Here is a 6,000-nt window from a genome sequence, read left to right on the forward strand (position 1 = left end):
TTTAAATCCTGATCTTTGTAAAGTTGTCCCAGGGCAATGGATTATGGATGAGTAAGTTAAGGAATTAATATAAAAGTTTATTTTCTAATGGTGTTAAACAAAGGAAGTTCTAATTTAACTCAATACACTGTCATCTAGAATGATACAGGCCTGGGGTTTCACCTGCAATATTCTGCTTCTTTTTAAATTTTTACTATAATTGACAGATTCCAAAGAGCAGAGTGGCAAAAACACACTCCTCCTGTTAAAATGATAGAGATGAAACATAATTTACTCTTTCTTAAAAAAATGAGACAGGCACTTTCAGGTATGACAGGAAATTAAACTCTTTCAGTTCCACTCATCAAATATATGAGTGTTTTCTGTTCTCTTGGCATTATTTGGGGGACACTAAAGATACAAAGATGAATTAGACTTCCTGTCCTCCTTGACTTGAAAGGAGGAGCCAAGGTAAGAAAAATACATCAAATGATTACACTTCTTTTAAGGTCACTAGTTAAATATCTTCCTTTAGCTGATAGCTTACATCAAATACTAAGGGAATACAAAGTATAGTGATGTGGTACCCAGATAAGACAAAAAGGAAAAAATACCTGCTGTTTTCAACATTTGGTCACTATATGGAGCCTTTATTATGTCCCAAGTGCGGGCTTAAATAATGGGTATACAAACAAGAATCAGACCCAAGCCTGCCCTTCAAAGCTTCAGGGTCCAGATGGAGAAAAAAGTACAAAAGAAAAAAAAATTTTAAAGATGAAACAAGAACTTCTTCCTACTCCAGGGATCCTGCATGAGTCTTTCCACAGCCTAACCCTAACTACAGACTCAAAATGTAAGGTAGGGCCCTCAACTCTCTGGTCAACTAATCTTTAAGAAAGCAGGAAAGAATATCCAATAGAGAAAAGTCAGTCTCTTCAACAAATGGTGTTAGGAAAATAAGACAGCAGCATGCAGAATGAAACTGGACCATTTTCTTACACCACATACAAAAATAGACTCAAAATGGATGAAAGACCTCAATGCGAGCCAGGAATCCATCAAAATCCTAGAGGAGAACACAGGGAGCAACCTCTGTGACCTCAGCCGCAGCAACTTCTTGCTAGACACATCTCCAAAGGCAAGGGAAACAAAGGCAAAAATGAACAATTAGGACTTCATCAAGATAAACAGCTTTTGCACAGCAAAGGAAACAGTCAACAAAACCAAAGACAACAGAATGGGAGAAGATATTTGCAAATGACTTATCAGATAAAGGGCTAGTATCCAAAATCTATAAAGAACTTATCAAACTCAACACCCAAAGAAAAAATAATTCAATCAAGCAATAGGCAGAAGACATGAACAGATTTTAAAAAATGTGAGGCAGGAGGAGAAATGTTGAAGCTGTGCTGTCCCAACAAAAGCCCTCCAGGAATGGCTGTAGTTAGAAGTTCAGGATTGTTGGGGCACCTGGATGGCTCAGTTGGTTAAGCAGCCAACTCTTGATTTCAGCACAGGTCATGATCTCAGGGTGCTGTGATTGAGCCCCACCCACATCAGGCTCCCGGCTCAGACTGCTTCAGATTCTCTCCCTCTGGCCTTCCCCATGCTTGTGTGCTCATTCTGTCTCTAAAAAAAAAAAAAGTTCAGGATCAAGACTGCATGGCCTCAAATCCTTTCAACTCCTGGTTCTCCCCCTTAATTTATCTGTGGCTTTGAGCAAATCACTTTATTTCTTTGTGCCTCATTTACTCAAATGAAGATATGAATAGTACCTGGTTGTATCTTTTTGAGTATAAAATGAGGTCATCCATCTACTATTTCCTTAGATCAATGCCTAACCCACAGTAAGCACTTCACAGGTGTGATTTATCACTGTCTATCTCTCACAAAAATTGCTCTGGTGGTGAGTGATGGAATACGCTGCTATGGGGTCATAGGAGAGGGGGAAATAGACTCTGGGGGAGGCAGATAAGGCTTCATTAATGCTGTGACCCTTGCTTTGGGTCAGATAGGAAAGCTGATATTATCCGTTTAAATGGGAATGAGGGAGAGGAGCCGGCCCGGAACATCTGGGAAGGAAACAGCATATGCAGCAGACAGCTCAGCGTCAAAAAGGCACCTGGCGTGCAAGGGATTGATGAAGGGAGCTGGGTAAAGCTGAACAAAGAGTGCATTTGAACTAATTCTTGAAATATAAGACCAACTTTGGCAAAGAGAAATGGAAGAAGGATATTGGCAGGAATGATCAGGTGGGAGACATTCTAGGCAGAAAGAAGAAAAACAGGGGCCAGGTTTGGAGAACATCCAGCAGTGGGATTTGGCTGGAGGGTAAAGTGGGATAGGAGGTAGAGACAGAAGAGGGGAAAGAAGAGTTAGATTCTTATCATGAAGGGTTTTAGAAGTCACTGCAGGGAAGTTTACCTACAGCGCTTCAAACAATGCAAAGGGAAAGACTAAAAGGTTTTTTTATTTGATTGAGCAGGGAGTGACAGGATCACATTTTGTATTTAAACAGATTAATCTGGCAGTACTATACAGAGAGGACGAGTGTGGGAAGGAGAGATGCAAGATTGCCAGCAGAAAGGTAATTCCCTCCAGGAGTTTATCATATCTAACTCTGTGATGCTGAAATTGACAAAACTCTGTATACATGGTATATTAGTAATCTGGAGGCAATGCTGTGAGGATATTATGACTATGATTCCACTAGAGGGTAGTAGAGACAAATTGGTAAAATAGATGAAGCCACTCTCATCCCTACCAGCTACAAACCAAGTTATATCTTTTCTTATCTATATTTTGTAAAGGTTGCGGCTTAATTCAGTTATCCCATGACTGAGGAAAATATGACAAGTACATTTAGTGGGTTGTAGCTCTAGACAATTTAATAAATTCAACGTATCCATCTTCAAACAGCAATAAAGCTGAACTGGCCAGACCAGGAAACTAGTTGGGATTTAACCTTTTGACAATAACCAATATCTCATAATGGCCTTGAGTGGAAACTCTCCTTTTAAATTGAATCCCAAATAGTACATCCAAGTCTCTTAATTGATTGTGCTTTTTTAAAAAAAGGTGACAATGACGAAGAAGACAAAAGTATGATTGGTCAAGTTAACTTCAACATGTAGTCTCGGTTAGATAATTTAAGTTGAAAAAAAGCATATCTTTGGTACACTCATTTTCAGATAAGATCCTAAAATATATACTGCTATATTTTATACACATATATACACACACACTTTTGGAAAGTGGTACAGCAATGAAGAGTGATAATGCCCATTCTGTGTTTTTTTTTTAAACTTAATATTCCTCTAACATTATTTTGTCATAAGGAAATAATGCTATACAAATAAGTCATATGCTTGAAAAAACCTGCTATGTTGTAATAACATTTTCTATAATAACAAAAATTTAGAGTCAACTTAGAAGTCTAATAGGGAAATGGTTAAATACTTAAATTATGGTATTTCCCTTAATCAAATACCACACACTCAGACACAAACACTGTGACTGCAAGTTTATAAAAGCATGGATTTACACTATAAGGAAATAGACACAGATTGTTCTCTTAGTGTAAAGGGATGTGTGGTCATTTAAAAACATTGCCATTCAACTAGTTTTGTGCTGTTTTTACAATGACCACACACCAAAAGGGAAGAATATGCTGCCAGTATCATTTTACTTGTAATTTCAAGGTACTGCTATTTAACTAACACTTTTCAAAGCTTCACAGTGTAAAGATCATTATATATTAAACCTTTAATTAGAATAACTCTCTTCAACTACCTTAAAAAAAAAAAAAGGAAGAAGGGAGGGAGGAAGAAATGGAGGAAGGAACTAAAATGAGACTTCTCGAATATACCTGCTCTTGTATCTATAAACAAAGTATCTCTGGAGTAAAATATAGCATTTTAAAAGATCTGTGAACACCTTCCTTGATAACTTAAGGAAAGGAAAGCAAAGAGGCTAGCAAAACACCATATGATTTCTTGCATGTATGGAATTTGAGAAATGAAACAGATGAACATAGGTAAAAAGAAAGAAAAATAAAATAAGATAAAAACAGAGAGGGAGACAACCCATTAGAGACTCTTAATTTTATGGAACAAACTGAGGGTTGCTGAAGGGGAGAGGGTGGAAGGATGGGGTAATTGGGTGATGGGCATTAAGGAGGGCACTTAATGTAATGAGCACTGGATGCTGTCTGCAACTGTTGAATCACTAAACTCTATCCCTGAAACTAATAATACACCATATGTTAACTAACTTGAATTAAATAAAAATAAATAAGTGAAATGGAATTTCTCCATATTTCAATATAAAATAGACAAGTCTTGGGGTAAGGGCAGAAGCTCTGTAGACTTATTCAGTCATGAAAATGTCCAAGTTGAACATTCTCTTCCATCTTTAAAAACATAAATCCAAAACTAAAATAAACTCATCTTTAGTTTAATGGCTTCTAAATGCTTGTAATGGCAATAATCATAGGGTTTTTAAATAGTAAAATGGTAGAGTCAATGAGAATTAGAGATCATCCAATGAGAAATGTGTTAAGGAAATTCAGTATTTACATTTACCAGTGTTCAGAGTTTCACATATTTATTTTATTTAAGTTCCTATTTTATTAAATTCACGTATTTATTTTATTATTTGTTTAAGTAAATTTGTCAGTATGTAGGAAATACACATACATATATATATTAAAATGTGTGTATAGATTAACAGACAGATAAAGTAAATCAATTTAAATTCAGAATGGTAACAATAGCTACCTTTTACCTTTTATAACATTCAGCCATGCCATGAGCTGAGCGAAGAACTTTAAATGGACTATCTTTAAGGATGGAACAATCTTTCTGATAAAGATTCTGCTTCAGAGGAGGAAACGGAGTTGTAGAGAGACCTAATATTTGCCCAGTGTCAGACAGCTAGTAAGAGGTAGAATGGAGGGGCACCTGGGTGGCTCAGTCGTTGAGCATCTGCCTTTGGCTCAGGTCATGATCCCAGGGTCCTGGGTTCGAGCCCCGCATCAGACTCCCTGCTCAGTGGGAAGCCTGCTTCTCCCATTCCCCCTGCTTATGTTCCCTCTCTCGCTGTGTCTCTCTCTGTCAAAATAAATAAAAGCTTTAAAAAAAAAAAAAAAAGAGGTTGAGTGGAGACTTGAACCCAAAGATTTTCTGACTCCAAAGCACAGCTTCTCTACAACTGTGCAATCTTCCACTTAGATGCAATAAAATAAATATACACTCTAAGATGATAAATTATTGGAAATATTATTAACACTAATTTTGTTAAATAGAAGTTTATATTTAGTCTTCTTATACTGTGTATCTTCGTGATAATTTCATCCTTACTCATGTCTCCTTAAAGAACAGTGGAAGTGTATCATTTTCTTTAAATAAGAATGTGATTAAACAAGGTTGAATCATTGGTTAATGATAGAGTATTTAAAATAGTTGTTCATTATTCTCGGAACACCACAATTATTAGCTTCAAATGAAAGGGATGAAAAATTCAGAGCTCATTCTCAAATAACTGTAGGTCCAGCTTTTCTCCCATCACTAGAATTTTCCACCCAAGGTACATGGTTATTTTCAGTGTTTCCGGGGTAGCAAGCTGGTGGTGACTTAAGAACACAGAAGTGGAATAATGTAATGCTTGGTTCATGATGCAGTCTCATCATTGGTGCACTTATGCCCCTCTTTATTCATATAATTATTAATTTATAGTAATAATGTAATAAGCATTCATGAAACCATAACCCAACATTAAAACTTTGACTTTAACAGTACTCTACACATATGGGACGCTCTTTTCCCTGTCGTCTTGTTCTGCCACCACCCCAATGCCAGGTAATTGACATCCTTAATCATCATTTCTTTTGCTGGTGTTCCTACAAAAAAGTTTAAGAGTAATAATAATAAAACCTATATATTCCTCTCCTAGATTCATCAATTATTATTATTTTGCCAAATTTGCTTTAATCTTATCTTTTCTCTCCCTTCACCCCCAACT

Source organism: Lontra canadensis, unplaced genomic scaffold (assembly GCF_010015895.1).
Source record: "Lontra canadensis isolate GAN:19392208 unplaced genomic scaffold, GSC_riverotter_1.0 scaffold3, whole genome shotgun sequence".
In the NCBI taxonomy this organism is placed as follows: Eukaryota; Metazoa; Chordata; class Mammalia; order Carnivora; family Mustelidae; genus Lontra; species Lontra canadensis.